Here is a 27,419-nt window from a genome sequence, read left to right as displayed (position 1 = left end):
TGGAAATATTCTGAATGAGAATAGAGGCTTAGAATTTTAGTATGGAGTCGGTTTTGTGTTTCTGTTCTGTGTCTGTTTTGCTTCTAATCTGATTGTAATCACTATGAATATGAATCGCTAGTGCAGAATTGGCCTTTAACGTCACCCATAGACGTCTGTCCACAAAAGCCCCAACATAAATAATTGACCGGTGGCATATCCGTAAATAAGTGAAACTGTAGACGTCCGTTGTGGGGGGGGGGGGGGACGGACGTCTATAATATTATAGACGTCACGGCCCCTCCCACGAACGTCTAAGAGCCTGGAACAATCACCTCTTCAGCTCCCTCTATCAGGCATTAAACGTCCGTTGTGGAGGGGGCCGGACGTCTATAATATTATAGACGTCCGTCCCCCCAATCGGACGTTTAGGGTGCTGACAGGGGGGTTGAAGAATTAATTGTCTTCAACCCGTTAAACGTCCGTTGTGGAGGGGGTCGGACGTCTATAATGTTATAGACGTCAGGATTCACAGAGGAGGATTGGATGCAGTTTCGTGCATCTAGAGAGTCTTAGGAATGGAAGGTATGTTTCTTAACATCTGAAAATGTATTCATTGAGTTTTTAAGATTTTACACTTATTTATATACATGGTTTCATAGGGTAAAAGGTTAGCCGCACAAGAAAGACAAAGGCTAAACGATGCACCACACTTGTTATCATGAGGTGGTTATGCAAAACTGGAAAAGAAACTTAGAAAGTTTAGAGCGGATGTCTTGGGACTTGATTCGCCGGACCTAGCACCTGCACTTGCTAGGTACGAGCTGTGGAAGGCTGCTCGGACTAAATCTGATGGGAACATGACATCTTCCTCAACTGCCTTGATCTCACAGAGAATTGTAAGTTCAAATTATAAGCAGTTGTTTGATATTGTATCTATCATAGCATGTCTTCTAAGTAACGATTGTTTTTTATGTGAAGGATGAGTTGGTTGAGCAGCAGACTCAGGGCACATTTGCTGGCCAAGGTAGGGACGACATTCTAACAACGACCATTGGAAGGCCCGAGCACCCAGGACGTGTACGTGGAGTTCCTGGGGCGATTGGTCTTCATGACTACTTTGGTCCTACACAAAAAACCCCCCCATCAATGAGTCAAGAGACACTGAGGCAAATGGATCTTCAGTGGGAGGAAAGACTCAACCAAAGCATGAGATCAATGGAGCAACGATTCATGGAGCAGCTACAAGAACAAAAAGAAATACAAAGAGCACTTGAAGAAAAGTTGCATTCCATGACGCAAGGCAACATGGGGGCCGCTGAAACTCCCACACCACCTCGGGTCAGCACTAGAGGATCATGCTCTGCTGTAGAACCCACTCAGTATAGCGGTCAGTATGAGCTGTTGGTTGATGGGGATCCCCCACGCATTGTGGCTGTCGGACGAGTGCTTGAGGGAGGTCAGACTATTCATGGTGTTCCCATATTACCCCAGCACGTGCGTGTGACGATTGACGAGGTTCGGGATCCCCAGGCTCAGGTGCCTGTACCCACTCCAGAAATTAACTTTGTGGGGGAGGCCATAGGATCATTTATAGCCTGGCCTAGAGCATTGATCATGTCACACATCGCTACTCCACAAGTATAATGTCTTTTTTATTAGTATTTCTATGTTTATTCTTCAAATATTTGTTGATAACTCTTTGACGTAAATTCTTATCTTCAGTTCACACGTCCTCAAAAGCAACCAATTCATGATTCAGTCACACATGAAGATGATGACATGGCTGAAGCGGAGGATGATCCTCTATCAAAGCTAATGACAAGATTACCCAGGTTGAAGAAAGCACCATTAGAACTATGCTGGGATTTGAGAGTATTTGGTCTTCCCCCACATGTGCCAGTTTATATCACATTATCTGATGCATTGGAGATGATTGGGGGAGACTGGATGTTGAATATTTCCATCATTCAGCTGTGGTGCATGTAAGATAGTCAATTTGGTCTTTCATATTACTTTTATTTAGATTCTTATAGTTTCTAACAACTTAACTTTGTTGTTTTAGGTACATGGACACAATCGTTGTAGAACAAGGTCGGTCTTCCATGTACGAATTTGTTGAACCTCAGACCATTCAACCGTCTGGTAACACACTTCAAAACAGACAACATTATTTGCAAACATGGATGGATGAGTCAAAAAGAGACGTATACCTTGTGCCATACATTGATGGGTAGGTGTTGTTATATGTGGCCAGTTCATTATTATAGTTTCCTTAATTACTTAAATAACTATTTATCCTTTATGATAGCATGCACTGGCAGCTGATGGTCATCATTCCCAAAGCATGTAAAATTATATGGTTTTGTTCGTTGCATAGGAAGATGAAAAATGACTTGAGAACAATGCTTCAAGGGTAAGTGTTTCTCCAAAAATGACTTTGAATTTGATGTTCACCTTCAACTTTTATGATAAATATAGTCATATTAATTATACTTTGAGTTTTCCATCTGTACAGAGTTATTGGTAAATCACGTGGTCAACTGGTTCAAATTTTGTATCCAAAGGTTTTAAGTCATTTATAGTTCTCATTCATTATTTTCTATGTTATTGAATGATCTAAATTCTTAACTATTTAGTTTGTTATTTTAGTGTAACCAGCAGCTAGATTCATGGGAATGTGGCTTCTATGTGATGTGTTGGATTAAGACCATCATTCGAGCTGGGATTACAGATGACTGGAAGGAGGTAATGACGTATACCTTGAATACATTACAAATCAAATTTATCTTCAAACATATATGAAACCATAATGAATCTTTCTTGAATTTTGCAGCGCTTCCAGAGTACATCGCCTATACCAGAGGACACAATTAGACAGATCAGGCAGGAGTGGACCGCTTATCTTCTGCAAAGATGGAGTTAGGAATAGTTTTATATGTTGTTGAACATTGCTTAGTTTTAGTTTAAGTTTTAACTTGATAGTTTTGGTAGTGGATTATATTTTACATTAAGTAGAACTTTGTTTATATGAAACGCATTGATATATTATTGCAAAATTGTTCTGGGACAATTTTCTGCTTTTCAGGTGTGGTTTTATTGCAAAAATAAATTAATTTTTTTAAAAAAAACGCCCAGTAGACGTCGGTTAGTGCACTGTCGGACGTCCATAGACGTCTGGCAGTGCAAAAATGGACGTCCAACCCCACCCCTACCACAAAACCATTCAGGCAGGTGGTCGTCGGGTGACACACCTCGGACGTGTGTATAGACGTCGGGTGGGAGGAGACGACGGACGTCTATATAGACGTCTGACGGGGCACATCGGACGTCTATATGGATGTCCGAGGGTGTACACCGGACGTCTGCATAGACGTCGGGCCTGACACATCGGACGTCTATACACACGTCCGATGTGGACCCCCTGACGTCTGAGTAACGTCACCCACAAAGACGTCGGGGGAAGGTCGGACGTCAAAAAGCCAAAAGAACGGACGTCTAAAGCCCTTTCTACACTAGTGAATGAAATTGTACTACTTCAAACGAAATCCAAATCTTTTAAAACGTCGACGGTCTTAAGAATCGACGTAAGAAAACTTGAATTCATTTAAAAAAGAACCATAATAACATTAAACAAAGAAAAATATGAAAATATAACCACGAAAAGTATATATTAAAATTTAAAACAGAGTTCAAACATACAAAAATATACAAAAACATATTAAAATATTACAATAATTTCAGAAAAATAAACTAAAATGGACTCTTCTTCCTAATCTGGGTCAGACGCCTCCATAGACTCATCTTCTGTTGTGTCGTCTTCATCATCAGATTCACTTGCTGAGGGAGTTATGAGAGCATTGTCTTCATCTGATTTCTTATGAATCATGATCAGAGATTTTTCAACTTTTGAAATTCTTGTTGAAAGCCTTCGAAATTGATCCACATAAACATCTTCTAGGTAGTATTACCTAAGTAAGTACAAAAGCACACTTTTTTTCTTCCATTTTCAAACCGTCAAGTAGATACGACTTGTATACCTTTAGGCTTGTTTGACTTCTCAGATATTCCTTATAAATTTTCTCCTTGTTGGTCCATTGGTTGAGTTCATAATTTCTTTCATGAGACATGAAGCATTCTTCTTTGAGACCAGTAAAAGATAGCCATATCTCGTCATCAATTTTAATATCGACACCTTTCACCCGAGAGCATATAACACCATCGAAAACCTTCAAATTGTGGTAGAAAACCTGTACCAGATCAGGATAGCAATCATCGATCATTTCTAAAAATTTTAGAAGACCAACATCTACAAGCCATTCTTGAAAGATAAACCTCTCCCTTCTGAATAATTCCACATCCAACGGGTTTAAGAATTTTGTTTCTGACAATGATACATGATAGATTTAATCAAACTATATGACGGTTTATTTACCTGCAGAAGTATTCATTTTTAAACCTTGAAGTTTATTAACTTTTAATTTCCCTGTTAAAGTATGTCGTCCAATTCGATTTCTATTCGACATCCTATATCTTTTACTTGAACAAGAAACTACATTAAAAAATTGTCAACCGCATAATAAAACGTCGTACCCCTTAGAAATTCGTCGCCCATCAAGACAATCCTTATATTGTCAGAGTTCAACTTTAACCGCATATGATTAAATCACTTATATGATTGTAATTGAAATTTTTAATGTTACATCATTACATTAAATATACCCTTGCACTCTTTTTGCTTTTTTATTCTTTTAGAACACCAATAGTACGTCGATTAGTAAAGCTACTCGACGTAATATTAATAGAAAAGTTAAGGAACGAAGAGGTTAACGTCATTCTTCAGACTTCGACATATTATTGTCAAGCACATTACTCCCTTTTTATTTGTTTTTCCTTTAAACCAACAATAAACGTCCAATTTCTCGGGCATGTGACGTATTATTCGTTAACCAAAACCCAAAGGTCTCTCCCTTTTTTTATTTATCCTTTTTAAATTCAAATAGAACGTCCAACTTTATATGGGAAAACTCAGTTTGTTGGGCTTGATAAATGTTGTGTTAGAAACGAAGAGATCCACGTCCTATACTGACACGACTAGACGTCTAGGTATATGGAAAAAAGAGCGTTGGCAAGACATAATAAATGCTATGTTAAAACGAAGAGATAAACGTCCAATATTGACATTATTACGTTTATAAATGGAAACGAAACAAAGGAAAAACATAATAACACTAAACATACGAAAAAAATGAAAATCAAACCACGAAAAGATCCGCAGTATTGTTAAAATGTAGAAGATTTTTGTGAGTGGAGGTTGTAGCGTTCTAAAAGGTTGCAAAATCCAAATCTTTCAACCTTTTTCTTTGTTAAAATGTAGAAGGATTTTTTTGAATAGAGTCTGTTTTAAATTCGTAAGTGTTAACATTTTCCCCTGGTTTGCTACCTTGCCTTCATCGCTAACAAAGAAATTTCTTCGTTTAGAAGAGGAATTGACAACAAACCAATGGAAAAAGTTAACATGAATTTGTTTACGGAAGTTCTATAGTTTAGTGAAGGAGAAGTAGCGTTTTGAAAGGATACAAATCCAAATCTATCAACCTTTTCCGTTGGTTTTCTATACTCCTTCAAGCTTTTTTGTGTCCTTGAAGGAGATAAGAAAAACACAGAAAAAAAATTAGCAGATGGAGTTCATAGCAAAAATTTTTATGAAGTTCCCATTCAACACCTAGTATCTTAGAGAAAATCTTAAATGATTAATGCTACCTCAACGTAGAAAATGAGAAAAGCACTTTGTTATTTTGAATAACCATTAAATGTCATTAAATGCTCAACATTCAAAAACAATAAAAGTGATGGGGAAGTGCATACCTAGAGAGAATATACTAAATGACATTTAAGAGAATGGGAAAGACATTAAAAATGGAAGAGATTAAGGAAAAGGAAACTTAGGAATTGAAGATGCGCCACTTGAACAAGCTTCCAAGATAAGCATCAAGAGGAGGACCGCCACTTGCTTGAACAAGATAAGGTCTGCCCAAATTTGGGACTTTAGAGACAGAATTCTATCTCAAAGAGAATTGCAAAAGTGCAAATCAACTCAAATTCATTGAATCAAGGTAAGGTGTACAAAAAAAGGAGACCCCTAAGCCTTCTTATATAACCTTTGGAGTGAGCTAAGATGCAAGATCTAGGATATGTGGGACTTTTGAGGGTGTAGTCCGTCCAGCAGCTGCTGCAGGTCTTCTAGGGACTTTTGAGTCCCACATTGCTCAATTCTCTCCACTCCAAAGGGTTTATAAGGCAACTAGTTCTCCTATAGTTCAAAATATGAAAACTAGCTATGCTACTAACTCCTACACGCCTAGAATGCTCACTTTCTCTTCTCTTCTTTTTAAGATCAAGCCATGGATAGTCCCACATTGCTTGCTCTTAAAGAGAAAGAAGAGTTTATAAGCAATTATTCACAAGAACTAAGAGAAAGAAATCAAAAGGCAAATACACGCCCAAAGGAAACCTATTCTACTCTTTCTTATGCTTGTTGTCACTTTGAAAGCTCTTCATTGTTGCCCCATGTATGATCATATCAAAAAGTGAAAGGAGAAAAGACATATCAGATGCATGCACAACTACTCTATTCTATGCAAATAACCTACTACACGTATCCACCTACTATATTTGAAATATATCAAAAGTGGATGTTAGAGACAAATAAGAGATGAATGTGCTTCTTGCGAAAATTTTAAGAAACTACTAGAACAAACAACCTTAGGAGAATGTAGTAAAAATAATGAAAATAAGGTTGTTAAAAATAAGTATGTTCCTAAAATTAAAAATAAACATAATAATAGAACCCGTAGAATGTGGGTAGAAAAAGGAACAACTTATAGGAACATAAACGTTGTATCATGCTTTTATTGTATGAAAAAGGGTCATACTTCAAATAAATGTAAAATTAAGCATTATGGTGTTCCAAGTGGTAGATATGTTTGGGTTGTAAAATGATTTCATTTTTTCTAAATCTAACCCAAAGGACCCATACAAGTAGTTGGGTACCTATTGTTAATTTTTAAGAATTTTTTTTTTTAAAAACAAAATTTAAGAAAATTTTATTTCAAGCATGTTGTCTTTGATGCAATTGTAGACCTTGAGGCAAAACCTCTTGAGTTAGATAAATCTGATGCAGGTAATTTTGAAGAATTGACAAAGACAACAAATGAAGAGAAGAATGATGACAATCCCCAAGACGAAAATCTCAACAAAATATCATTACACAATGAATTTGGAGATATATCAAAAGTGGTAAACATTAGAAGAGATCTAGGAATTTTAGAAATCTCTTAGAATTGCATTTTTTTCATTTTGTGCATTTTTTTGCATTTTTGAAAATTTAGCCATATTTTCTATGCTTTAAAATTCTTATCTGATATGGTTCAAAGTATGATTTTTTTAAAGTTTTTTATCCTAAAATCATATGCTTTAAATCTCCTATTGTGTATGTTTGAATAAATCTTTAATTTTGAATTATATTTTATGCATACATGCTTTTATAAAGGGGAGGCATTATCTTAGGGGGAGAACATGAAACACAGCTTTTTAATTATGATAAAAAAGGGGGAGAAAATGTTTAAAGCTTATCATTATTCTTTAATGCTCTTTTCCTCTATAAGTTGTGTTTTTATCTAGATTATTACTAAAAGCTTTAATTCAAAGGAGTTTTTGATCATCATCAAAAAGGGGGAGAATATTAGCAAAATGATGAAGATGAAATTTTGATGATGTCCAAATCAAGTCAAGATATATCAAGATTCATGAAGATCCTTTGAAGACTTGTTTTTGCTATAAAAATCTTTTGTAATAATTATAGTTTAAGGTTTAGAACTTAGATTTGTAGTAGGTTTTGATTCTTGTACTTTCATACTTTGTATTTGCTGTTTAGAATCAGAAACACACGGTTTTAATCGATTAAATCAAGTATTAATCGATTAAAACGTTGCAGGTGCTGAAAATTCAATTGGCATGGAAATAATCGATTAATACCTATTTTAATCAATTAGTTAATCGATTAATTCTTAAAATAATCGATTAAAGATGATCGTTGGAGTTTTCTGACTTTTGAAAACTAGTCGTTGTACTCATTTTAATCGATTAACACTTGTATTAATCGATTAAAAGCGTTAAATGGCTGGAAACGAAGAACGAAAGAGTATTTACGTGAGTCTATAAATAGGCTCTCATTTTCCATCAACAACAACTCTTCCCTATTGCTCTAGTACTCAGAAATCATTGAGACTTGTGTGTTTTTGTTCGGCTTATGAAACTCGTGTCTGTGGAGCTGGTGAAGTGCTACTACGGTGACAGAGGAAATAGCCAATTCATCATTGGTGTGTGATAGCTCCATTCTTGGTGCTATTCCACAGATTCATGAGCCTCCAGAGAAGAAAGGCAATGGTAGCGGAAGAAACTGAAACCAAAGTATGATGTGTAGTCGCAGCGGATGAATATTTGGAAGAAGAAAATTCATCAGCAAATCTATTCTCTCAATTCATCAAATGTGTTTCTACAATCTGAGCAAGGAGAATTTATAGTTGATTCTCCAAGCTATGAACGGTGTAGATTAAATGAACAATACAGATCTGGAAACACGTGGCAAAGGTGTGAGACGTGTGAAGCTCTTCTGGAATCAACACTCAGACACATGGCAGAGGCGTGGAATGCGTCAGCTGGCCATATGGTTTGTGTCGAATTCTCTGAGCGCCAAGGTTGGTGCGTTGAGTGCCAACCGTTATTCTTCTCTTCTTAAATTTTGGCTATCCTTCCCCTTGTGCTGGCTTAGTCCATGCTAGATCTTTTAGTTGGTCTCCAGGCTTCCACTCAAAACATGCGAAGAGTACTTGACCTTCTAGAGGGGGATCTTAAAGGTCTTGTTGGAGCTTTTTGACCATACCTAGTGTGATGGGGCCTTGATGTATCATTGTACTTGGTTCCCGCGTATTAGTGTGTCTAAGGAGGTGTTCAGAAGAGGAAGTTCATCCTTCATGAAGTATTCAGAGGAGGTGTTCATCCTTTATGAAGACTCAAAGGAGGTGCAGGTTCATCTCTTGTGGTATCAAGAGAGGTGGTTTCTAAACTTTTACAAATTGTTTCTTTGTGATTGTAATTTGTAATTGTTTTGTGAGTAGTGATCTATTTATCTTGTTTTGAGATAAGCGACTGGACATAGGATTGGTAAGATCCGAACCAGGATAAAATCATCTATGCAAATTTCTCTCAACCTTACTCTCTTTATTTGTCTTTATTATTTGCTTGGTAAGTTTAATTGAGTAGAAATTAAAAGGCACACGTTCGTATTAAAAACCCTCTTGGTTTGTTATTCCACACTAACAATTTCACTGCAGCCGCTCTAACAATATAACATGAGTCATCAGACTATATGTCTTAGACGTTAAACACTAGACACTTACAAAACATGTACTAGACGCATTGCTCATCATTTTAGTGCAAAATAGAGTTTCTTGTGAGATCAACACATTATTTCTATTGCTAGATGTAAGAATCTTACTCTTGTTGACATTGTAAACATCTGTTTACAAAGGATTTAGCTCATGGTATCATCTAGTCTGTTTGTAAGCGCTTTTTAAGATTTTGCTTTCTTTGGCTAGAGTGTTTAACATGTTTTGGTTTCTACATGTTTTTGGATTTTTGCTTGAGACACTTAAAGATTTTACCAAAAACTTGTCTCGATACTTTAACACCTTTGAGAGTTTAACTAATTACCATTTGGTACAGTATAGCTTACACGTTTAGCATAACTCTCGTAGACGCTTTGACTTGGGAGTCGTTTAGTGTTGTCTGGATGTTTTAACTTAGGTTGTTCTAAGTTACATATATGCTTAAGTGTTTTCCTAAGGCTTTCCTATGTTGCTAGATGATTGAGGATTTTGAACCTAACACTTATGTTTCTACTTAAGATATAAACTCTTAAGATTTTCATTTCGTTTAATGATATTTGGTTAAACTTCAGAACGTATGAGAGTGTTTTAGACATATAAGTCTTATAGACATTTTTGTCTTAAAAATTGTGTCATCTGAGGATGCTCTAAGCCAAGTCACTATGCAGCTATTCATATTTACTGTAATGGTTGATTTACATATTGCAATAGCTTAAGACATCTATCCTACCTCTTCAATGCTTCCTGTCATTATTGAAGAAGCACAAGATGTGTAGGATACAACTAAGACATCATCTAATCCTTTACCAACCACTACCTCTCCACCTCCACAAACACCAAGCCAAATTGTAGAAGACCATGGCCTACTATCGAATTACCTAGACCAACACCACCCTTAACGACCAAACTTGACCCATCCAACCTATCCTATCAAATTGTCACATCCAACCTGTTAACACTCGGTAAGTGTACCGAATCGTATCAAGTAATAATATAATGGTAAGACCAAGTATCGTTTCCCAAAGGACTCATGGCCTAAACAATTATGTGATTTCTTGATTAAATTAGACTTGTAAGCAAAATCTTTTAGGTTTAGATGCAAATACTGAAAAATAAATATGAATGCATGTGTTGATCAATTGGATTGAAAGATGCAAAAGTGATTGATGTAAAATATGAATGATTATGTTGTTGGGGTTTTTGACTCATCCTATCCACTCTCATGTATTCTAGAATTCATCTTTCTTCATTAATGGTAATGCCACTTTCTAATTTACCTTAAAACCAATGTCTCGGTGAAGAAAGCCTACTCCTAATCACTAGTTTACAATGTCTTGTCTCCCTCACAATTATTCATGCATTACATTCGCACAAAGGCTTAAAGGCAACCGATCCTCCTATTCCTATGTCTAGGTAGTATTGCTTTCGGGAGAATATCCCCAGTTCTAGATTTACCTATATGTGTCCATATAGATAACATCAATGATCATGCAATTGAATGAGTTAAAAAAAGCATGCATAGAGTAAAGAGGAAAAACCCTAACAATTAATGAAGTAAAGCATATATAGTCAAGAATCAATTCAATACATGAGAGTTTCAAAGGATTACATCGGTTCCCCAACAACAATGGAGGTTTATTTCACCATAGACATGGTGAAACTAGATGAAAAACAATGAAAGAATGAAAGATAGAACCCTAGTATTTGAAGAAAGGAGCTTCCACATCCAAAATCCTCCTCTAAGGGATGAAGAAAGTGTGATTTCGCCTCTTTCTGTCCAAAGATACTAACCCTAGGTTGACTAAACCCTAGGTCGACTAAACCCTTATATAGTTTAATAAGAATTACAGAAAATAGGCCAAAGCCCAATTAAATGGCGCTCAACAGCACTTTTGCCGCTCAGCGGTAAGTGTGACTCTTCAAGATGACGCTCAACTGCAGTTTTAGCCCTTAGTGGTGACTACGACGCTTCAGAATGCCGCTCAGCGGTAAAAGTTGCGCTAAGCGGTGAATGAGACTCTTCTTTTGTGCACTTTTACTTCCTTTCCTGAGTCTAAATCCTTAGTACTTCAACTTCTTTCATCTAATTCATCTAAATTCCTGCCAAAACAAGGAAAACAAGGCATAAAACCCATCCAACTCTCTTATTTCCAAAACTTAAGCAAAAACATGATTTCAAGCTAGCTTCTAAGTCATAAAGGTTGTTTTTAATATCAAAATTAAGTATAAAAATAACGATTTTTCAACCGTTATCACAACCCCAAACTTAGAACTTTGCTTGTCCTCAAGCAAACAAAATGTAACGCAGTGTTCCACCAATCCATACAATGGTTCACCACATTCAAAATCTCTTTCTTTCAAGACAAGTAATTACTCAAATCAGCTCATAAAAAAGAATTCAGTCAAGATGCACACATGCTTTAATTCAATCAAACTCATTGTGGTTTTCACATAGTCACAAAGTATCCAACAAATGCTATTCTCATGAATGATCAATTAACTAAGCATAGATGTAATCATGTGCTCATGGAATTATTCCTCACTAGATAAAGTGTTTCACTCAATCACACAAGTGTATAGAGGTCACTCATTCACTCTACTATCACAATGTCACATGAATCAACTTTGCCTTTCATTTAACCATAATTAAATACACTGACAAGCAAGCATCATCACAAGGACTTTCTATGGCTTATAATGTGGCTGGACTAAGAAGAAAATTGGTTTTTCTGGATCACAAAATCTTTGAGTTAAGAGAATCACGATTTAAACACAACCATTCTTACTTCTTCCCAACTTTCCTTTGCATTAACTTTTCTTTTTCTTCCTTTTCTTTCCTTTTTATTTTGTTTTTCACGTGCTTAGCTCAATGCTTTTCATATTCCCTTTTTAGACCTCCCAACAACCCCAAACTTGAACAATTATCAATACCACAACATATTTTTCAACTCAACTCAAGGTAAAGATTTTCAAAAAGGGTTTTCTATCATGTTCAAGGCTAAGGGATCAAAGGATAGAACACATTGTGCTCTCTTTTATTGGGCTAAACTCATGCATTTGGATAATACAGGGTTACCAACAAATGGCCTTGATCATATGACACATACAAGCAAGTGATTCAATCATAGAAACCTAGGCAAAGTTATTCATGCTTTTAATGTAATAGCATTAAATCACAAAAACTCTGGAGTTCAAAACCTCACATATAGGCTCATTCAACATTCCACATACACATCCTGCTTAGCATCATAATCACAATCACAACATCATGCATATGTTTTTAGACTTAATTTTGACTTTAAAGACAACCTTTATGACTTAAAAACTAGCTTGTAATCATGCTTTTGCTTATGTTTTGGAAATAAGAGAGTTGGATGGGTTTTATGCTTGGTTTTCCTTGTTTTTGCAGGTTTTAAGTTGAATTAAATGGAAGAAGAAAAGTAGCCATAAGTTGGAGTCAGAAAAGGAAGAAAAAGTGCATAAAAGAAGAGCCGCAAGTACCGCTCAACAAAAATTACCGCTGAGCGGCACTCTGAAGTCCCCGCAGTCACCGCTGAGGGGCAAAACTACAGCTGAGCGTCAAATAGAAGAACCGCACTTACCGCTGAGCGGTAATTACCACTGAGCGCCATTTTAATGGGCCTTGGGCCTCTTTTCTGTAATCTTTAGGAGTCTATATAAGGTTTTAGTCGACCTAGGGTTAGTATTTTTTGGCAGAACGAAGCAAAATCACACTTTCTTCACCCCTTGGGGAGGATTTTGGATGCTCAAGCTTCACTCTTCAATTTCTAGGGTTCTATCTTTAATTCTTTCATTAATTTTCATCTAGTTTCACCATGATTATGGTGAACTAAACCTTCATTGAATTGGTTCTTTAATTCATATGGTTTCTTTCATTAATTGTTAGGGTTTTTCTTCTATACTCTATGCATGCTTTGTTTAACTCATTCAATTGCATGATCATTGATTTTATTTGTATGGCCACATATAGATAAATCTAGACATGAAAAAATTCTCCCAATAGTAATATTTACTAGACATAGGGATAGGAGGATTGGTTTCCTTTAAGCTTCTGTGCGAATGTAATGCATGAATAATTGCTAGGGAGACAAGACATTTTAAACTAGGGATAGGAGGAAGAGTAGGCTTTCTTCACCGAGACATCGGGTTTAAGGTAAATTAGAAAGTGGCATGAACATTAATGAAGAAAGATGAATTCTTGAATACATGAGAGTGGATAGGATTAATTGAAAACCCCAACAACATCATCATTCCATATATTTCAATCACGTTTTTGCTTCTTTTGTCCAATTGATCAATACATTAATTCATATTTACTTTTTAGTATTTGCATTTAAACTTTCAAGAATTCGTTCACAAGTCTAATTTAATCAACAAATTACATAATTGTTTAGGTCGTGAGTCCTTTGAGAAACGATACTTGGTCTTATCATTTTATTATTACTTGAAACGATTCGGTTACACTTCCCGAGCGTTAACAAGTTTTTGGCGGCGTTGCTGGGGACTCGTGGTTTAGCTATTCTATTTGTGTGATTATTGATTAACTTTGACTTGATCTTCTTATCTTTTTATCTTTTTGTTTATCTTTTTATCTTTTTATCTTTTTATCTTTTTATCTTTTTATTTTATTTTTCTATCTTTTTAGTTTATCTTTTCTATCTTTTTGTGCTAACAATTGTTTCTAGGGTTTTGTGTTCGTGTGTATGCAGGATACAATTAGGACTAGGAGCAAGAAAACTTTGGAACCTCTTCTTGAAGGATTGGAAGAAAGTAGAAGGAGAAGGAGGATCCGAACTTCTAGAGACTATTTCCTTCTCCGGAAACACTTCTACAACCCTCACCACAAAGATCTACAACAAAGATCTAACCATGTTGTTAAACGTACTCTGGCAGATTGCACCATTGTTGTTGGCCCTCATCACTTTAATAGCATTGCTAGGCCGAGGGTCAATACTGCAAACATGGAGGTGAAACCGGCGTTGATACAATTGGTCAAGAGCAACCAATTTAATGGGCTATCACATGAAAGTCCATATGAGCATCTCACCACATTCAACGAGATTTGCAACACTGTAAAGATCAATGGTGTGCCGGATGAAGCAATAAAGCTTAGTTTGTTTCCTTTCTCATTGGGAGGCAATGCTAAGTTATGCTTGAATTCTTTTCCAGAGGTTTCAAAGTTCTTAAACAAGTACTTTCCACAATCTAAAATGAACAAAGGGAAGCAAGAGAGTTCTTCTTTTAGACAAGGCATGGAGGAGTAGCTAGGTCAAGGCTGGGATAGATACAAGAGCTTGTTGAGAAAGATGCCCACTCATGGCTTTGACGAAGAAACAATAGTCATTATTTTCCTAGGAGGTCTTGATTCACAAATCAAGTTGATGCTAGATGCCTCAGTTGGAGGTAATATTAAATGCAAGACTCTAGAGGAAGCCACTGAATTGATTGACAACATGGCTACAAATGATAATGAGTTGCATAATGAGAGAGGAACTCCAATTCAACAGAAGGGAGTTCTACAATTGCAATCAAATGATGACTTGCTTGCGCAAAACAAAATCATAACTCAACAGTTGGAGAATTTGACAAAGGCACTTGCTCATTTGCCAAAGGAGCTAAAGAATGTTGCACAGGTTCAACAACAACTTTGTGAACTGTGTGGTGGTGACCATATCAATGGTCAATGCGCTTTTCCAGTGGAGGCCTTAGAAGATGTAAATTTCATGGCCAATCAATTTCCATACCGCCAAGCCAATTACAACCAAGGGTGGAAACCACACCCAAGCATGGGCCAAGGTCAGAATGGACAAGCTGGACAAGCAGGACAATTCAATAGACCACAACAACAACCATCAATATGGTAACAAGTATCTGCATTAAATGAGAAATCATCAAAGCTTGAAGAAACTCTTCAAAAATTTAATCAGATGACCATCTCCAATCATAAAAGCACTGAAGCTGCTGTCAACACCCAATTTCGTCCGGGTAAGTAAATAATTAAAAATAAAGAATAAGAGAATAATAATTAATGGTGGGTAAAAAGGGATAAAATAATAACTACAATATCGGATACAATATTTTTGAAATGTTAGTTTAATATGGTAATTATTTGAATCAATATTATGCTAATAATTATAAACAGTAATTAAAATAGTATATTAATATAATTTGCTGCGTGAGTTGCTTTTAAAGAGGAAAATATGATTTTTTTTAAATGGACAAATTTTCTGACAATATTGATAATCAATGTTTTGAATATTATTTAATTTGTTTTCTGGCAACTAGGACCATTTCTTTCCCTATTTTGTTTTATTGTCATTTAATTCACAATTAAGGCAAGATTGCCATAATATTACAGTGAGTGTATATAAATACGCACCCTGTGATAGAAAAAAGGACGAAAGGATAGAGAAAAGGAGAAACATGCAGAAATAATAAAAAGAGAGAAAGACAGTATAGAGAAAAATAGGTTCTCACCCATAAGGGTTCTGTCAACGACAATCACCAAAGATGAAATAAAAGAGTATTGAAAGCTAAAAAGGTATGTCACCTCTACACCATTATTTTTTCCCTTTTTATTGTACTTTGAACTTTTTCCTAAAAGTATTATTTTTCCTACACACAAATAATTCTTTTTTTAAATCATAAATTTTTTTATAAGTATGTCGGCTTATGGCGAGTTTCTTTCTATTTCCCACCATTCTTAAATAATAAACAAATACGAGATCTTTAAAACCAAAAAAAATGTCAATCTTGTTAAACCAAATCTTTGTTGGGTTCGCTTTTCAAAAATATAAGTCAATCTATAATAATTTTTAAAACAAACTCACAAACCTTTTTCTACATAAAGAACTACGCGATCCCTGATTGTCCATCATAAATGGATATACGTATGAGTAAGGTCAATTCTTGTCAGGTTCATAAAACAAAAAAATATTTTTTTTTCTTAATAGTTTCTTTATTTTTTTTAAGGGAAAATTAAACATTTATCAAAACCACGTCAACTTTTGTACATTTAATTAAAGGTACTGTTTTTAGGCAGGCGCAGTAGGGTGCTAATACCTTCCTTACTCGTAACCGATTCTCGAACCTAAAATCTAGTTTTCACAGATGATGTCTTATTTTTTTGGTTTTCCATAGTTTTTCCATAATAAATTATGGTGGCGACTCCAAAATCTTTTCTTAATCCCGTTTGTTTTTCGACTAGCCATCCCGTTGCGATCCCGGTTGTGACAACTGTAATTAGAAATTTGGAGATACAGATAGGTCAAATGGCTAAGGATTTGCAGGATATGCCTGATAAGATTTTTGGGGCTAATATTGAGGTTAACCCTAGCGACTCCACTAGGGACGCTAAAGAATCAGGCCTTCTTAATTAAATGTGCAAAATTGATGTGGTTTTTCTTTAGTTCATTTTAGGTTTAATACCCAATTTTGTCCCCAGTTTAGTTCGGAAATCTCAATTTAGTCCCTCGTTAGAAAAGTAATTGTAATGGATCCTTACTTGTAAATTTGTGAGTCAAGTTAGTCCCTTCCGTTAAATATAAGCAAACGGAGTTAATGGGATGATGATTTGGCGGTAGTTAATGGTTAGGTGTAAAAACGCAATTGTGTGCGTGCTTACGTGTTGTTGTCAAAACGCAATTTATCCCCAATTTCTAATAAAACCGAATTTCTGTAACAGCTGCCCTAACTTTGTTTCTATGTAACAGCTGCTCCCCGCCAAACCAGCCACCGCAAAGAGGCCCTCCGCCTGGTCCATGACATCGCCGGCAACCCCAAGCGCCACTAGGGTCGGGGCTGGCCGCGGCGTCAGATCTTCTCTCTTGCCCCATTTCCGTGCGATAGAGGAGAAGCCCCTTGGGTCTGAGAACGACACCGGCCGTCGCCTGGGCAAGCCCGACCACCATGAGCCACGAGCCAGGACGCCGCCAGTTGCAGCGTCAAGGCCCTCCTCACCCTCCGATTCGGCGCGAGCTCTCTCCCTTCTCTATCGAACACCGCTTGAGAAAAGCCCAGACGGCTCGAACCAGGAGGCCGCCAACGCCACAAATCACGGCCAAGGTTGCCGTCGGTCGCCGAACCCCAAGCACCGTCTTTCGGGCCACGAGCGAAATTAGTTGCCGTCAACAAAACTGGCCACCGTTGTCCTCGCCGGAATTTACTTCCTCATCGGCGCTGTCAGCACCATTCTCCTCCCTCCCCATTCGAGAGTCATTCTCTCAAATGCCAAACGTCTCCAACAACACCTCCGTCGATGTCGAGGACGAAAGCATCTTTCCTTCTTTTTTTTCTCATCCTTTTTTATTTACTGGTTAGTTTGGTATTGATTGATTTGTTCGATGTTTTGTCTACTGGGGTTGGAAACTATGAGTGTGTGTTGAGTGCATATGAGTGTGAGTGTGAGTAGTCATGGCCGTTTTGGAATTAATTTGATGAATGTTGTAGCATAGAAATGTTGAGGGAGATCTTGTTCGATAGAAAAACTATTTCTGCCTTCTGTTTTGCTTTATGAAAATGCGTCTGCTATTCCAGTTTGCTTTTATTTCCATGTTTTCTGGGTGCTAAAGGGGTATGAAGTGTTGATGTTAGGGAAGTGTATGCCCAACTTAGGGACCCAAACTTCTCTAATTCAACAACACGTAAGCACGCACACAATTGCGTTTTGACACCTAACCACTAACTACTGCCACATCATCATCCCATTAACTCCGTTTGCTTATATTTAACGGAAGGGACTAACTTAACTCACAAATTTACAAGTAAGGATCCATTACAATTACTTTTCTAACGAGGGACTAAATTGAGATTTCCAAACCAAACTGGGGACAAAATTGGGTATTAAACCTTCATTTTATTTTATTTATCTTCCCTTTATTTATTATATATGATTGTCTTTATTTATTTTGGTAATTTATTTATATTCGTTTTTATTATTATTATTACTTTACATATCATGCGTGGGACCCTATACCCGGGTCTGAGTGTAACATAGAATTAGAGGGGTTGTGTAACGGTGTCACGTCTGGACTATTTCCAGTTTGGCTATCGTGAGAACCCCAGCCAGTGTCTGTTCTCTTTACATGCAATTTCACACCTAGTTGCGTTTCAACTGTTGTGGAAAAGCTGTGAAAAGGACCATAGCTCTGGTGGCCTTGATTTTAGGTTTAGGAAGCAATCCTTGTGAGATTGCATACAATTCTTAGACCTTAAGACATTGGACCTTCCTTAAAAGCATAAAAAAAAACTTAATCTGATTTCAATCAAGACTTAATCTCATTTCAAAAGTTAAACATCCAACGTGGCAGAGAGTGAAGAGGGCAACTGGTATTTCACGTGGCCTCGCCGTTTGCCACATCTACTAAAACTTAACACCGTCCAATTTGAAGGACTAATAGTTAGAGTTTCAAAACTATAAGGACTAAAAACCATCAAAGTTTTGAGTAGGGACTAAAAACAAAATCGTGTGATACTTAAGGGATGAAAAACATATTTAACCCATAAATAAATAAGGCAAAAAAAAACCATTTAGTCTAATAAATAAATAGAATAAACTTATAAAACTTTCATCATTTTCAATTTCTATCATAGCGATATTAAGGACTTGTGATTTCAGCCTATTTTTAGCATGCATCATTTTTGCATTTTCGCATATTTAGTTTTCATCGAATTCAAATTAATAAAAACAGTATAAAATTAAATAAAAAACAACGGCGGGACTTCCACGACATCCTTATAGAACTCGAGTGAACTCTGAGGCTATGGAAGTTTGGGAAGAAGAACGTGAAGCTCTAAAGGCCGGTATTAGCCAACTAAAGGATTAGGTCGGTCAAATCTTGGAGGCTTTGAAAGCCATAAAAACTACAGGAGAGACTTCGTTTGTAAAGGCCGATGGTAATGCTCACCCTCTAGTACATAATGCTGCAGGCACACAATTCACATTTCCAATGTATGGTTTACCACCAGGTTACACACCGCCTATTGGAGATCATGTAGAGGCAGAGCACACTTCTTTGGTTTTTCCCATAACCAGCAGCGTACTCCCATCAGTACCCATGGGCCTATCTACACGACCGAAACCAAGCCGAATGAAACGTCCAAGCTTCCCCACATAATTGTTGCACAAAATGCTGCTTTGCACACGAATGTAGAAGGAACAAAAGGTAAACTTAAAATTCTAGAAGACAGACTGAGAGCCATAGAGGGGTCTGAAATTTACGGGTTTGGTGACATGGCACGGTTGAGTCTGGCCCCAGGGGTGACAATTCCACACAATTTTAAGGTGTCAGAATTCAAGAAGTACAAGGGTAACACATGCCGTAACAACCATTTGACCATGTATTGTTGAAAAATGGCTGCCTACGCTGATGATGATAAAAGAAAAGAGAAGAGAAGAGAAATATGGCACACCATGCATTGCCAACTCCAACAAGAATTCAAGAAGAACATCGGTAAAAAGTTCTGAATTTTCAGAAAAAAAAAGGGGGCGAACAAGGGTCTCACACGAATTTCAACTCATACATCGGTACATCAACAAAATTCAAAAGAGAAAGTCCAGAGCTATATGACAAGAAAAAAATAGCATCTGTTTCGAGCTTGTCAAAGCCCAGTTTTCATCCTGGCACCAAAGCCCAGTTTTCATCCTGGCACTCAAGCCCAGTTTTCATCTTGGCACCAAATCTCTTTTTTCTTCAAAAAAAAAATGAGGTTTATACATCTCTCTAGCGAAATTCATAGGGTAAGTACACCTCTTAAGCGAAATCAAAGGTGATACCCCCTCCACAACGAGATTCATAGGGCAAGTACACCTCTTAAGCGAAATCAAAGGTGATACCCCCTCCACAGCGAGATTCATAGGGAGTGTACACCTCTTAAGCGAAATCAAAGGTGATACCCCCTCCATAGCAAGATTCATAGGGAAGTACACCTCTTAAGCGAAATCAAAGGTGATACCCCTCCACAGCGAGATTCATAGGGAAAGTACACCTCTTAAGCGAAATCATAGGTTATACCCCCTCCACAGCGAGATTCATAGGGCAAGTACACCTCTTAAGCGAAATCAAAGGTGATACCCCCTCCACAGCGAGATTCATAGGGCAAGTACACCTCTTAAGCGAAATCAAAGGTGATACCCCCTCCACAGCGAGATTCATAGGGAAAGTACACCTCTTAAGCGAAATCAAAGGTGATACCCCCTCCACAACGAGATTCATAGGGCAAGTACACCTCTTAAGAAAAATCAAAGGTGGTACCCCCTCCACGAGGTTTGTGTGCCTCACCATCAAATTATACGAGGTTCGTGCGCCATTCCATCAAATTTTACGAGGTTCGTGCGCCCCACCATCAAGTATTACAAGGTTCGTGCGCCTCTCCATTTAATTTTACGAGGTTCGTGCGCCTCACCATCTAGTATTACGAGATTCTTGCGCCTCTCCAGTAAGTTTTTTGAGGTTCTTGCGCCTCTGAAAAAATAAAAAAAATAAAAATAAAAATAAAAAGGTTTCCTTTCACAAGGTTCATACACCTCTCTAGCAAAGTTCATAGGGTATGACACACCCTCCACAAGTGTCACGGCTATTCAACAAAGTCCACAAGGTTGCTACATTCTCTACCAGGTACGCTTCGAGGTAATCTCTTTCCTTTTCTTTAGACCCAAACGAAATTAGTGTCTTTATCTTTATTTAGCTTTTACTATGATAACACAAAAACTCTAAGGTTCATGTTAACTAGCAAAATCCAAATAAAGAGGGGCAGCTGTCAACACCCAATTTTGTCCGGGTAAGTAAATAATTAAAAATAAAGAATAAGAGAATAATAATTAATGGTGGGTAAAGAGGGATAAAATAATAACTATAATATCGGACACAATATTTTTGAAATGTTATTTTAATATGGTAATTATTTGAATCAATATTATGCTAATAATTATAAACAGTAATTAAAATAGTATATTAATATAATTTGCTGCGTCAGTTGCTTTTAAAGAGGAAAATATTATTTTTTTTTAAAATGGACAAATTTTCTGACAATATTGATAATCAATGTTTTGAATATTATTTAATTTATTTTCTGGCAACCAAGACCATTTCTTTCCCTATTTTGTTTTATTGTCATTTAATTCACAATTAAGGCAAGATTGCCATAATATTACAGTGAGTGTATATAAATACGCACCCTGTGATAGAAAAAAGGACGAAAGGATAGAGAGAGGGAGAAATAGGCAGAAATAATAAAAAGAGAGAAAGATAGTATAGAGAAAAATAGGTTCTCACCCATAAGGGTTCTGTCAACGGCAATCACCAAAGAAGAAATAGAAGAGTATTGAAAGCTAAAGAGGTATGTCACCTTTACACTATTATTTTTTCCCTTTTTATTGTACTCTGAAGTTTTTCCTAAAAGTATTATTTTTCCTACACACAAATAATTTTTTTTTAAATCATAAATTTTTTTATAAGTATGTGTCGGCTTATGGCCAGTTTCTTTCTTTTTCCCACCATTCTTAAATAATAAACAAATACGAGATCTTTAAAACCAAAAAAAATGTCAATCTTGTTAAACCAAATCTTTGTTGGGTTCGCTTTTCAAAAATCTAAATCAATCTATAATAATTCTTAAAACAAACTCACAAACCTTTTTCTACATAAAGAACTACGCGATCCCTGATTGGCCATCATAAATGGATATACGTAGGAGCAAGGTGAATCCTTGTCGGGTTCATAAAACAAAAAAATATTTTTGTTTCTTAATAGTTTCTTTATTTTTTTAAGGGAAAATTAAACATTTATCAAAACCACGTCAACTTTATACATTTAATTAAAGGTACTGCTTTTAGGCAGGCACAGTAGGGTGCTAATACCTTCCTTACTCGTAACCAATTCCCGAACCTAAAATCTACTTTTCACAGACCATGTCTTATTTTTTTGGTTTTCCATAGTTTTTCCATAATAAAATATGGTGGCGACTCCAAAATCTTTTCTTAATCCCGTTTGTTTTTCGGCTCACCATCCCGTCGCGATCCCGGTTGCGACAGTTGCAATTAGAAATTTGGAGATACAGATGGGTCAAATCGCTAAGGATTTGCAGGATATGCCTGATAAGAGTTTCTGGGCTAATACTGAGGTTAACCCTAGAAAAAAGTGTAAAGCTATTGTAAATACAGATGATAAGATGGTGGATGAGAAAGAGAGTGTTGAGCTGGAAAAAAGAGTTGAAAGAAAATAATAGGTGGGGATGAGAGAAAAGAGAATGAAAAGAAGAGGGGAGAGAAAAAAAATGAGAAAAGTGATAAATTTCTTCCTTATCCTAAGGGGAGTGGAAAGATTGAAAAAGAGAGACAATATGGGCGCTTTAAAGATATTTTCAGGCAATTGGAGATTACAATACCTTTGAATGAAGCACTTCAACAAATTCTAGCGTATGCAATGCACATAAAGCAAGTATCCACAAAGAAGAAATATCTAGATGAAAAGGGAGATTGTAGTGTTATTGAAAAGAAGCCACTTCCTCCAAAATTGAAAGATCCAGGAAGTTTTACTATTCATTGCGTCATAGGGAAGGAGAAAATAAGGAAATCCCTAATTGATTTAGGTCAAGCATTAATCTGATGCCTTTATCTCTACTTGAAAGGATTGATGATCTTGAAGTCAAGCCAACAAAGGTGACTTTACTAATGGCGGATGGATCTTCAAAGAAACCCTATGATGTGGCGGAAGATGTGGTGGTTTGCATAGACAAACTAAAATTCCTGGTAGATTTTGTGGTGATGGAGATGAAGGAGGATGAAAAAGTCCCAATCAGTCTTGGAAGAGCGTTTATGAAAACGAAAAAGGTAATAATCAATGTGGATGATGGGATGATAATGCTTCAAGATTGAGGAGAAAAGGTGGTCTTTAATGTCTTTAAAGGGGAGCAGCAGATTCAAAAGAAGGAGGCTAGTCATAAAGCTGCATGTAAGGGTGAACCCTTGACTAGTTCAAAAGCTGCAAAGCCGGTCTTCAAAGGTAAACATTGTTTCTTGTCACAAGTTAGGGAAGAAGAAAAATATGGCAAAGGAAGGAAGGTTCATCATGACTTGATCCAGGCACAACTCAAACTTATTACACCAGTAAGATTCAAGAACAAGTTATGGGTTGTGAAAGATTATAAAGAGAATGGAGTGATAGAGATTGAAGCTCCATATTCAATGAGAATAAAAAAGGTGGACCGGAAACAGCTGATGAGTTGGTGTGATGAAAGAAAGAGGAACACCAACAATGAAGATTGAACTTGAGCTTATTGGATCAAGCTAATGACGTTAAAAGAGTGCTTGCTGGGAGGCAACCCAGTGATTTAAGAACTTTTATTTTTGGTTTGGTGATGTAATTATGAACTTTCGGTATTTTTTTTTAGTTATAAACTTGTTTCAGGGTTTACATCTACTGAAGGATGTTAGGTGGAAGAGTATCTACTGAAGGATATTATGTTCGTTTACACCTACTGATGGGTGTTGGTAAGAAAAGATTTGCACTTACTGATGGGTGCTGGAGGATTTTGGATCAGGCTTGTGACGTTAAACAAGCGCTTACTGGGAGGCACCCTAGTGTTCTAAATTTTGTTGAACTTATTTGCTTCTGTTTTTAGAATAGGGTGTGATATACTGAGTTTGAAACTTTATCTGCTATGATGGTTTGCTTGTGACTTATGCATGATGAGTAATGCTTGATGATGCTTGGATATTAATTGATGTTGAGATTGTGCACATTACATGCTGATATACAGGTGGTGGTTCACGAGCTATGTGAACAGATGCATGATATTGTGATTGTGATTATGATGCTAAGCAGGATGTGTATGTGGAATGTTGAATGAGCCTATATGTGAGGTTTTTGAACTCCAGAGTTTTTGTGAATGAATGTTATTTCATTGAGAGCATGAATGACTTTGTCTAGGTTTATATGATTGAATCACTTGCTTGTATGTGTCATATGATCAAGGCCATCTGTTGTTACCCTTTATTAGCCAAATGATTTTAGCCCAATAAAAGAGAGCACAATGTGTTTTATCCTTTTGAACCCTTAGCTTTGAACATGATAGAAAACCCTTTTTCAAAAGCTTTACCTTGAGTTGAGTTGAAGATATCTTGTGGTATTGATAAATGTTCAAGTTTGGGGATGTTGGGTGGTTTAGAAAGGGGAATATGAAAAGCATTGAGCTAAGTATGTGAAAAGTAAAAATGAAAAGGAAAGAAAAGAAAAAAGAGAAAGGCTCAATGCAAAAGAAAGTTGGGAAGAAGGAAGAATGGTTGTTCTTAGATGATTCACTTAACTCAAGGATTTTGTGATCCAGAAAAACCAATTTTCTTGTTAGCCCAGCCATACTATAAGCCATAGAAAAGTCCTTGTGATGATACTTGCTAGTGAATGTGTTTGATTATGGTTAAATGAAAGGCAAAGTTAGTTCATGTGACATTGTGATAGTATAGTGAAGGAGTGACCTCTTACACACTTGTGTGTTTGAGTGAAACACTTTATCTAGTGTGGAAAGATTCCATGAGCACATATTTACATCTATGCTTAGTTGATTGATCATTCATAAGAATAACATTTGTTGAATATTTTGTGATTATGTGAACACTAAAGCATGTGTGCATCTTGACTGAATTCTTTGTGTTGAGCTAATTTGAGTAATTATTTATCTTGAAAGAAGGAGTTTTGAATGTGGTTAACCATTGTATGGATTGGTGGAAGATTCAGTTACATTTTGTTTGCTTGAGAACAAGCAAGTTCTAAGTTTGGGGTTGTGATAACAGTTGAAAATCTGTTATTTTTAGAATTAATTTTGACTTTAAAGACAACCTTTATGACTTAGAAACTAGCTTGTAATCATGCTTTTGCTTATGTTTTGGAAATAAAAGAGTTGGATGGGTTTTATGCTTGGTTTTCCTTGTTTTTGCAGGTTTTAAGATGAATTGAATGGAAGAAGTGAATTAGCCATAAGTTGGAGTCAGAAAAGGAAGAAAAAGTGCATAAAAGAAGAGCCGCAAGTACCGCAAGTACCGCTCAGTGGAAATTACCGTTGAGCAACACTCTGAAGTCCCGCAGTCACCGCTGAGGGACAAAACTACAGCTGAGCGTCAAGTAGAAGAACCACACTTACCGCTGAGCGGTAATTACCGTTGAGCGCCAGTTTAATGGGCCTTGGGCCACTTTTTCGTAATCTTTAGGAGTCTATATAAGGTTTTAGTTGACCTAGGGTTAGTATATTTTGGCATAACGAAGAAAAATCACACTTTCTTTACCCCTTGGAGGAGGATTTTGGATCCTCAAGCTCCACTCTTCAATTTCTATGGTTCTATCTTTCATTCTTTCATTATTTTTCATCTAGTTTCACCATGATTATGGTGAACTAAACCTTCATTGTTGTTTGGGAATCAATGTAATCCTTTGAAACCCTCATGTATTGAATTGGTTCTTTAATTCATATGCTTTCTTTCATTAATTGTTAGGGTTTTTCTTCTATACTCTATGCATGCTTATGGACACATATAGATAAATCTAGACATGAAGAAATTCTCCCAATAGTAATATTGCCTAGACATAGGGATAGGAGGATTGGTTTCCTTTAAGCTTCTGTGCGAATGTAATGCATGAATAATTGCTAGGGAGACAAGACATTGTAAACTAGTGATTAGGAGTAGGCTTTCTTCATCGAGACATCAGGTTTAAGGTAAATTAGAAAGTGACATTAACATTAATGAAGAAAGATGAATTCTTGAATACATGAGAGTAGATAGGATTAATTGAAAACCCCAACAACATCATCATTCCATATATTTCAATCACGTTTTTGCTTCTTGTGTCCAATTGATTAATACATGGATTCATATTTACTTTTTAGTATTTGCATTTAAACTTACAAGAATTCGTTCACAAGTCTAATTTAATCAACAAATCACATAACTGTTTAGGTCGTGAGTCCTTTGGGAAACGATACTTGGTCTTACCATTTTATTATTACTTGATACGATTTGGTTACACTTGCGGAGGGTTAACACCTCACATATAGGCTCATTCAACATTCCACATACACATCATGCTTAGCATCATAATCACAATCACAACATCATGCATCTGTTCATATAGCTTATGAACAACCACCTATATATCAGCATATAGTGCACAATCTCAACATCAATCAATATCTAAGCATCATCAAGCAATACTCATCATGCATAAATCACAAGCAAACCATCATAACAGATAAAGTTTCACATTGAGTACATCAAACCTATTCTAATAACAGAAGCAAATAAGAATAAAAAGATGAGTTTAGAACACTGAGGTGCCTGCCAGTGAGCGCTTGTTTAACGTCATGAGCCTGACCCAATAAGCTCAAGGATCGACCCAAGTTCATCACTTTGGACAAACGTTCCACTGCTCCTCCTAGATAATGCTTGAGACGTTGACCATTCACTATCCAGCTTCTTTGTGGATCACTAGCAGCTGAATCAACCAATTCAATTGCTGCATGTGGACGCACACTTTTCACTATGAACGGTCCTGATCATTTTAACTTCAACTTTCCAGGAAAAACCTTCAATCGTGAATTGAACAATAACACCTGCTGCCCTAGAATAAAGACTTTTTTTTATCAACTTCCTGTCATGATAGAATTTTACCTTTTCTTTGTAATTCCTGGATGAATCATATGCATTCAACCGCATCTCTTCAAGCTCCAGCATCTGCCTTCTGCGTTTGTTCTGAGTTTCATAGGGATCAAAATTCAAAAATTTAAGAGTCCACAAAGCTTTATGCTCCATCTTCACTGGCAAATGACATGATTTCCCATAGACTAACTTAAAAGGTGATAAACCCATGGATGTCTTCATTGTTGTCCTATATGCCCAAAGAGCATCATCCAGTTCCTGTCACCAGTCCTTTCTTGATGAAGCAACTGTTTTCTCCAAGATCCTCTTTATCTCTCTGTTAGACA

General features: G+C 36.6%; 1 long non-coding RNA gene across 1 annotated transcript; it reads left to right on the top strand.

Moving 5' to 3' along the window:
• The first annotated feature begins 2,125 nt into the window (after positions 1–2,125).
• On the top strand, positions 2,126–2,695 carry LOC128194624 (uncharacterized). Its single transcript, XR_008245997.1, has 3 exons — positions 2,126–2,395; positions 2,498–2,546; positions 2,632–2,695. It is a non-coding gene; the product is annotated as an uncharacterized LOC128194624 (long non-coding RNA).
• Positions 2,696–27,419: the final 24,724 nt, after the last annotated feature.

This window comes from Vigna angularis, chromosome 11, assembly GCF_016808095.1.
Source record: "Vigna angularis cultivar LongXiaoDou No.4 chromosome 11, ASM1680809v1, whole genome shotgun sequence".
In the NCBI taxonomy this organism is placed as follows: domain Eukaryota; kingdom Viridiplantae; phylum Streptophyta; class Magnoliopsida; order Fabales; family Fabaceae; genus Vigna; species Vigna angularis.
Note: the sequence above shows the minus strand (reverse complement) of the source record. Positions and strands in the feature narration are given on the sequence as shown.